We start from the raw sequence: 7730 nt of genomic DNA, 5'->3' as shown, positions 1-7730 counted from the left end.
CCAGTGACATCAGAAAATACCCAGAGAAAGAAGTTATTTACATACATCATTTTTTTAGTCACAGGACTGCTTACTAACATAAATACTACTTCTCATGGTAGTTTACACAATATTGTCTATAGTAAGGGATATATGCATACATCAAGGAGCTCACCATTTTTCTCTGGCAGGTGGAATCTCAATAGCAATGAAGGAGCTCATCTTGTTTGCTTGTGGAAACAGGTAGTACTGAGGTCAGCATTGCTCCCATTGGTGGGTTGGATCACTAAAAGAATCATTCTGGTCCAGTGTGACCTGGGTTCATTAAAATCCTACAGTTTTTTGGCAGCATTGATCAGGAATATACCAAAAAGTTTATTAGCACGGAGTTGTCATTGACAACATAGTTTAACTGGAAGGTCAGATCATGGACTGGAACATCATCTCTAGTTGCAGTATGGATCCTCAACATGAAAATAGTTATACTGACAGGTATTTGTAAGGTTTGACCATTTGTATCAATAGTTATTCTGGTGATAGTTAGGATCTTATACATGTCATGCTCTACAGAGGGGCTATAACCATACATCACAGACATAACAATAGTTTTCTGTGGCAGTTAAGACCTCAATAGGAATAATGAACACCATCATTGTTGCTGGTGGCCCAGAGCCCTCAGAGATCTATGATAGACCATGGTGTTTTCTTCCAGGAGATATCAGTAACATTGATGCAGTTTCAGAAACCAGGTCAGTCCATGGACAGAAACATTTTCTCTAATGGCAGAATGGATTCTTGACATCAAAAAGGGTACAGCACGCATCACAAATTTCATATATAACATGGTTTCAGAGGGCAGTCCATTTGATCACTGACATCAGTATAGATTCTGGTAGCAGACGGAATCTCTCAGATTAATGTAGTCTCATGTGTCACCAGTTATCTCTAACATGGATGCTAGTAGTATCAGGGTTCAAGGACATACAATGATGTCTGTTGCCACAATGCATCACTGACCTCAAGATATCACAGGAAAGGTAACTCAGCATAACCTTAGTTAGCAGCATTGACTAGGAACTTCACCCTAAACACCAGTAGAAAGAAGGTTTCTTGTCATTAACAGTCTCTTCAGAAGCAACATGGACTATGGCATTCTACATAGATGCCAGTGTCATCACTGAAGTGGACATCAACATTGGTTCTGGTGGCACTTTGAATCTGTGATATTAACATGGTCCTCATTTCTAACAGGGATCACTGAATTCAAGGTTTCCTGTGTCAATATTCGCCTTGGGCAATATCATGGTATCTAATTTTATGAATATAATTGAGATCAGTGTAGATTCAGAGGGCAAGAAAGAATATTAACATAAACATCTCCATTGACAGGATGGATCCTTGACACCTTGATCAGTTCATCTGGTTGCAGTGAGGATCTTATACATAATATAATCAACAACAGGGGCTTCATGCATGTATCACAGACATTTTATACACTAAAGGATCACAGGCAGCACAGAACTCTTCAAAGACAACACTAACAATGGATTTCAACATGGTTACCAGTTGCATTATATCCATACAATATCAATACACTTAACTTGGCAGTTGGGATCGCTGATGTCATTAAGTGGTCCAAAGTGATAATAGGGACCACTGAGGACCTGGTTGCCTATGGAAGCAAGGATCTGGGATATAGCACCTTGTCTATTGTCAGAAAGTACCAGAGCCCTCAAGATATATCAGAGGGCAGTAATGACCATGTACAGAAAACTCTTCTCTAGTGACAGGATGGATCCTTGTTATCAAATTTGTACAGATGACAGCAGACTTCTTATAAATAACAAGTTCTTGTTGTGAAAAAATGGATAACTGATATCAATATAGATTGTATTGGCAGTTGGAGACACTCATTTTAAGGAGATCCAGAGAGGCAACAGGGAATTACTTACATTGTAGCTACTGAAGGAATAAAATATCATGAACATACAATGGTATCTGATGCTGAGATATATATATATAGATAGAGAGAGAGAGAGAGAGGCGGGGGATATATATGGGATATATATGTATGTATTGAGGATATATATATATATATATATATATATATATAATCTCCTCGATATAATATAGAAGGTGGAACTCAACATGGACTGAAGGAACAGTATGACCTAACACACTGCACCTAATGTTTTGCTGGCCTCAGGGATCCTGGACATTAACCATATCATTGGAAGCATCATAAAATATGGGTTTAAACATGGCTACAGGAGGCAGCTTGAATAACGGATATCCTCAGAGTTCTTGGATGCACTTTGAATTAGTGACATTGATATATTCCTAAGTTGTAGCAGGGATCACTGACAACAGGGAGGCCAATGGCTGTAGGGATCTTCAGCAATACCATGGTGTCTATTGTTACTTATATATCTATGATATCCACATAGATTAAAAGGGTAGAAAAAATTATGGTCATAAAGTTCTCCAGTGGCAGAATTGATTCTTTTTTTCTTTTCTTTCCATCTTTATTAAATTGGGTATTTCTTATTTACATTTCAAATGTTATTCCCTTTCCTGGTTTCCAGGCCAACATCACCCTAATCCCTCCCCCTCCCTTTCTATATGGGTGTTCCCCTCCACATCGTCCCCCCATTACTGCCCTCCCCACAACAATCATGTTCACTGAGGGTCCAGCCTTGGCAGGATCAAGGGCTTCCCCTTCCACTGGTGCTCTTACTAGGCTATTTATTGCTACCTATGTAGTTGGAACCCAGGGTCAGTCCATGCATAGTCTTTGGGTAGTGGCCTAGTCCCTGGAAGCTCTGGTTGGTTGGCATTGTTGTACATATGGGGTCTTGAGCCCCTTCAAGCTCTTTCAGTCCTTTCTCTGAATACTTCAACGGGGGTCCCGTTCTCAGTTCCATGGTTTGCTGCTGACATTCGCCTATGTATTTGCTGTATTCTGGCTGTGTCTCTCAGGAGAGATCTACATCTGGCTCCTGTCAGCCTGCACTTCTATGCTTCATCCACCTTATCTAGTTTGGTGGCTGTATATGTATGGGCCACATGTGGGGCAGGCCCTGAATGGGTGTTCCTTCAACCTCTGTTCTAAACTTTGCCTCCCTATTCCCTCCCAAGGGTATTCTTGTTCCCCATTTAAAGAAGGAATGAAGCATCTGCATTTTGGTCATCCTTCTTGAGTTTCATGTGTTCTGTGCATCTAGGGTAATTCAAGCATTTGGGCTAATATCCACTTATCAATGAGTGCATACCATGTGTTTTTTTTTTCCTGAGATTGGGTTACCTCACTCAGGATGATATTTTCCAGTTCCATCCATTTGCCTATGAATTTCATAAAGTCATTGTTTTTTGATAGCTGAGTAGTACTCCATTGTATAGATGTACCACATTTTCTGTATCCATTCCTCTGTTGAAGGCATCTGGGTTCTTTCCAGCTTGGCAGAATTGATTCTTGACAGCACAGTTCTAGGAGAGTCATAACCATGTAAATTACATGTATGATAGCAGACACAAAACGCATACATCGGGGAAGTCAACAGAATTTTCTGTGGAAGATGGCATCTCAGTCATCCATCTGATATTCCCTGTCATCTCAGAACACTTACATCAACAAGACCTCCAGCACCAGCATGGAGCTTGGATTTCTGCATGTTCTCAAGGAGCATCACAAATCATAGTCACAACTAGGGTTTCTATTAGCAAAAGGAATAATGGAGTCCATCATGATTATTGGTCACAGCATGCCACATTGCCATCAACATAGTTTTATGTAGCAGTTAGGATCTCAGACATTATAACGTCTCCAGTAGCAACCCATAGCATTTACCTCATTATGAATTTAGGCAACAATTCCTACCATAGACTTCACAAAACATTCTTATGTTTGATTTAAATAGATGTCTGAAATATCATGGACATAGAGTGGTGTCTGGTGGAAATATATATATATATATGTATATATATATATGACATCAACATAATATATATAAAATATGTACCTCAACATTATCCAAGACAGCTGTATTGACTGAACTTCAGTGTAGATTCTGGTAGTTGCAGGTAGTCTGAACATCATGCAGCTTTTTAATGACCACTCAGACTGTGGGTGTCAACATGTTTATCAGTGACATCATGGATTGGTAATGCAATACATTCCCCTTGGTAGTTGGGATCAGAGACATCATCAATCTGTTCCAAAGTGGGCGTATGAATTACTCCTTATCTATTTGTCTATGGCAGGACCTGTGAGATAACATGTTGTCAATTTCCAGCAAGTAAAAGGAACATTTACTTTCACGGGGCAGGTATGACCATGTAGACACACCTCTTTACTAATTGCAGGATGTATTGCTACATCAAATTGCTTATGAATAGTAAAACACTTCTTAGGTTTTGTCCAGAAGCATAGATAACAGAAATCAATAATGATTCCTTTCACAATTAATGAAAGTGATATTAATGTGGTCACCAGATAGAACAGGGATCACTGACATATTGGATACTACAGGCCTGAAGAATTATGGACATACAGAGTTGTCTTATGAGATATATATCATATCTCAGAAAATGTAACTCAACATGATCCTAAACAGCAAGTACTCTTTTTTTCTTTATTAACTTGAGTATTTCTTATTTACATTTCGATTGTTATTCCCCTTCCCAGTTTCTGGGCCAACATCCCCCTAATCTCTCCCCCTCCCCTTCTATATGGGCTTCCTCTCTCCATCCTCCCCCCATTACCACCTTCCCTCCAATAATCACGTTCACTGGGGGTTCAGTCTTGGCAGGACCAAGGGCTTCCCCTTCCACTGGTGCTCTTACTAGGCTATTCATTGCTACCTATGAGGTTGGAACCCAGGGTCAGTCCATGCATAGTCTTTGGGTAGTGGCTTAGTCCCTGGAAGCTCTGGTTGGTTGGCATTGTTGTTCATATGGGGTCTCCAGTCCCTTCAAGCTCTTTCAGTCCTTTCTCTGATTCCTTCAACGGGGGTCCCATTCTCAGTTCAGTGGTTTGCTGCTGGCATTCGCCTATGTATTTGCTGTATCTGGCTGTGTCTCTCAGGAGAGATCTACATCCAGTTCCTGTTGACCTGCACTTCTTTGAACAGCAAGTATTCTTAATGAACTTCATTGTAGATTCTGATGTTCTCAGGGATTCTTAACATCCACAATGTCTTCAGCGGCAACACTGACTATGGATTTCAACATGGCTACTAGAGACAGCATGTAGAATTCACATCACCCAAGCTTCTGCAACCCCTTTGCATTAATGAAATTAACTTTGTTCCCAGTGTCAACTAGGATCACTCACAATGAGGTTGCCATTGGCAAAAATTACCTTAGCCAATATCATGGTGTATGCTTCCAGGTATATGTAACTGACTTCTGCATTGATTCAGAGGGCAAAAGAAATTATGGTCATAAACCTCTTGTCCAATGATAGGATAGACCTTTGACATCACTAGCCCTTATGGTTGTAGTAAGGATATTGTACATTTCATGGTTGATAATAGGTGCTACATGCATGCATCAGGGACAGTAAGAGAATTTCTCATGACAAGTAGTATCTTAGACATGAATCTGATCTCAAGTGCCAGATAAGAACACATTCTTCAATATGACCTCCCTTGTCAGTATAGATCTTGGAATTTAACATGTTCTCCAGAAGTAGCACACTTCATAGCAATCACAGGGTCTCCACTAGAACTAGGAATAATGGACCCCATGATGATTTCTGGTTATATCATGCAGCACTGACCTCAACATAGCTTCAGTTTGCAGACACGATCACTGACATCAAACATGTCTCCAATAGCAACTTACAGCACTTAACCTTATTTGACCTTAGGCAGCAGAACTGACAATAAAATACAGAGAAGATTATTCTCGTTGAGTTATGAGGAAGACTAGAGAATTTTTATGGGAGTTTATTCATTCTATCTTGTGTGTTCCTAAGAATTAACTCATGTTTCTAGACTTGGACGCACGTATCATTATCTACTGAAACATCCCATTATCTAAATCCTTAAACCAAGGAATTTCATAGTTCTTTATCTATATTCATGACATTTAGGAAAATGCCTACAGCTACATTTTCATCACTCTCTATCTCTTTCTCTATCTGTCTCTTGTTCTCTCTGTGTTGTTCTGTCTCTCCCTCTCTGTCTCCAACTGTACAGGTGTGTATATTTCTAGATATGTATGTATGTATACATATCTATGTATATATGTATGTATATATAATAGACATAGTTTATAGATATAGATATATCTACACTTTAATGATACTTTAGAGATTGTTTCCACCCAAGGATGCAGGTTATCCTTAGCAAACACATGAAAGCACACACACACACACACACACACACAGGAAACAATGGAATCCATGGAGGGAAGGTAGGGTGACTGCAATTTAGAGTGACATAAAGGCTTTTACAAAGACACTCCTTTTTTGTAGTCTTTGACTCAGATGTAATTGAGTTCTTAATATTTCTTCCCTAAAAGTCCCTATGGCTCAGTTTGTTTCTAAGCCATTGTGCAAACTAGAGAAATACAATAACACTGAGTTATACTTCAGGCCTATAACCCCATTCATCTCCTACAACAGCTACAGGGAAGGATACGAAGACACTCAGCTGCTCTTAAAGCCATCCCAAAACTTGTCCTTTGTGAATGAGTGAGGATATTTTCTTCTTTTCTTTTCTTTTTTTTCTCTTGTTTTGCTTGACCCCAATCCCCTTTCCTTCCATTGCCCATCCCGCCTAGTGCTTCCTTCTTCCTCCGAAGTGATATTGAGGCATCCTCACTTGTGACTTTCAGCTTATTGACCATTTTGCTTCTATTGACTGTATGTTGTGAATTCTCTACTTATTTATTTGTTAATATCTACTTATTAATGAGGACATGTCATGCATGTCATTTTGTGTCTAAGTTACCTCACACAGGATGACCTTTCCAGTTCCACCCATTTGCCTGAAAAACTCAGCATGTCCTTATTCTAAAAAACAGAGCTGTATGCCATTGTGTAAATGAACATCATTTTCTGTCATGTGACATCTGGGTTGTTTTCAGATTCTGTCTATAACAAACAAGTATGCTATGAACATAATGGAACATGTGCTCCTGTGGCATGGTGGGGCATCTTTGGAGTATATTCCATAGAGTAGTATTTCTGGTCCTTCAGGTAGATGTATTTCCACTTTTCTGAAGAACCTCCAAATTCATTTCCAGAGCGATTGTACTAGTTTGCAATCCTAAGCAATGGAGGAGTGTTTTCTTTCTCCACATCCTCACTGACATGTATTATCACCTGAGGTTTTTATCTTAGCTATTCTGACTGGTGTAAGGTGGAAACTCAGAGTAATTTTGATTTACATTTCTCTGATCACTTAAGACTTTGATCATTTATTTTAGTGGTTCTCAGCCATTTGATATTCCACTGTTGTGAATTCTCAGTTTAGTTCTATACCAATTTTTTGATTGAGTTGTTTATAATATTTTCAAGATGGGATATGTTTATCTTTCTGATAGAAAATAGATAGGTCTCACACCACACTGTCCACTAAGGACAGTGTAGTTTGTGAAATACTAATATTAAACTATTATCTGCCAGAAGATGTGTTTGTAGAGAAAGATAATTTATTCTATCTGTCTGGTATGACTTACCAAGGCAAAAGCAAACTATGCTGAGGAGCCCCAGTTGAGAAAGGCATAGCCAGGGCCAGGCTATT

The sequence above is a fragment of the Rattus norvegicus genome, chromosome 18 (genome assembly GCF_021556685.1).
Source record: "Rattus norvegicus strain SHRSP/BbbUtx chromosome 18, alternate assembly SHRSP_T2T, whole genome shotgun sequence".
Taxonomy (NCBI): Eukaryota; Metazoa; Chordata; class Mammalia; order Rodentia; family Muridae; genus Rattus; species Rattus norvegicus.
Note: the sequence above shows the minus strand (reverse complement) of the source record.